The sequence below is a fragment of the Apteryx rowi genome, unplaced genomic scaffold, assembly GCF_003343035.1.
Source record: "Apteryx rowi isolate R43461 unplaced genomic scaffold, aptRow1 scaffold_1183, whole genome shotgun sequence".
Taxonomy (NCBI): Eukaryota; Metazoa; Chordata; class Aves; order Apterygiformes; family Apterygidae; genus Apteryx; species Apteryx rowi.
The window spans coordinates 16246-18119 of record NW_020447401.1 but is presented as its reverse complement, the minus strand read 5'-3'; the positions used below and the strand labels follow the sequence as shown (position 1 = coordinate 18119).

The following is a 1874-nucleotide window of genomic DNA, read 5'->3' as shown; positions in this document are numbered from 1 at the left end:
AGCCTCCACTCCAGTCGAGGCACTGCGCTCTATAGGCGCTATGGGGTGGCTATAGGCCCCCAGCAGAGCCCTGGTGTCGAGGCTCACTCTAACAGAGGCCCTGGGGGTCCGGGCTGCATCCAGCCCCCCCCAGCCGTCTCCCCAAGCCCTCCGTGCCGGCACCCTCCCGGCGGGCACCTCGGGGCACCCAGCCTGCCCGGCCCCCCCCCCCCACGCCCACCCCGGCCCCACGGCGGCCTCTCCCAGCCCCACGGCTGCCGCGCTCGCTGCGGACAGCTTGCTTTCTTGCGTCGCGTTTTTTTTCCCCTTCCTGTCTAGACAGCCCCAATTAGCTGTTCATTAAGAAAAAGGGGGGCAGGGGCGGGCTGGGCTAATTAAAGCGATGCTGCCACGGCTGGCACGGCCGGCTCCCAGGCTCCCACGCCCCGGGGCGCTGCGCAGGGCTGCAGGCGAGGGGAGGCAGGGCGGCGCGATGCCGCTCGCCTTTATTCATCCTCCGCTTTTATTCCGCCTTTCCACTCCCTTCGCGCCCAAAAGCGGGAGGCGGGAGCCAGCACGGTGCTTAACACCCCCCCCCTCCATCCATGCGCGTCCCCGTCGGCACGCGTGCGGGAGACCTTGCACACGCGTGTGCGCGCTGGCAGGGAGATCCCCGCGCCGAGCAGGCTTTCCCACGGCTCGACACGCTTCGGCACGCAGGGGACACGCCGGGTTGGAGGCCGGAGCTGGCCGGAGGGCGCAGGAGCTCGGCAGCCGGGGAAACCCAGGCAGGGAAGCAGCAGCCAGTTTCTAATGGGCACAAAGTCCCTTTGGAAACTTGCTCACGGAAAGAAAAGGAGCCTCCAAGTTTTCCTCTCGCATGTTCCGGGCAAGCCGGGATGGCCGCAGCCCCCCTGCGGTCCTGGCGGCCGGAGCGGCCCCCGCGGAGCACCCCCAGGCCCCGTCACTGCCGCCGCAGGGACACGGTGAGCCTGCCCTGGCAGGGCTCCCTGGGACCGGGGGGAGGAATCATCCCATTTTTGCCAAATTTATTTGTGCAAAGGGGGAAAAAAAAAAAGCCCAAATGGGATTTTCATTTCAGAGGAATTTTTTCCTGTTGGAAACTTCCCTGGCTTTTATTTTTAAACCCAGCCCTTTCACGGAGGCTCCAGCCCCCCTTCGAGGCTTTGTTCCTCTCCCGAAGTGCGGCGGCTCCTCTCTCCCGGCTCTCCCGCCGCGCAGGGGCCCCGCGCGGGCAGCCCTGGCACCCGCCTGCCCCGGCCCGCTCCATCCCGAACCGGGACTGTGCCTCGTCCTGACCCAGGGCTGGGCCCTATCCTGACCTGGGACTGTGCTCCATCCCAACCCGGGTCTGTGCACCATCCCAACCCAGGACGGTGCCCCTTTTTGAACCAGGATTATGCCCCATCCCAATCCAGGATTGTGCCCCATCCGAGCCTGGGACTGTGCCCCATCCCCGCCTGGGACCATGCCCCAGCCTATCCCAGGACTGTGCCCCATCCTGACCCGGGAGCGTGTCCCAGCCCGGTGCAGGGCCGAGCCCCGGTGCTGCGCAGGGCCGAGCCCTGGAGCTGCAGATGGGAACGGCAGGAGGATCCCGGGTGGCCGTTGCGGCAGCGCATGCTTGTGCTGGGGGGGGGGGCGGCAGCCGCAGGGAGACAGGATTTAACCACCCGCCTCAACTCTCGCCTCCCCCAGGCCTGGGGCTGGAGCCAGCCCGGGGAGGGCCGTGCCGGCGCGTTCCTCCCGGAGCCGGGAGGCCGAGCCGTGCCGCCGGGGCCCCAGGCACACCGCGAGCGCCCGGCCCGCTGCAGCCTCCCTCGCCGCCGGTTGCGGTGACGCAGCCGTCCTCGGCAGCTGGCCGGCACCCGAGG

General features: G+C 68.6%; 1 protein-coding gene across 1 annotated transcript in view; it reads left to right on the top strand.

The window, feature by feature from the left end:
• The window catches only part of NFIC (nuclear factor I C), an 80363-nt gene that overhangs the window by 67729 nt on the left and 10760 nt on the right, over positions 1-1874 (top strand). The window lies entirely within an intron of this gene.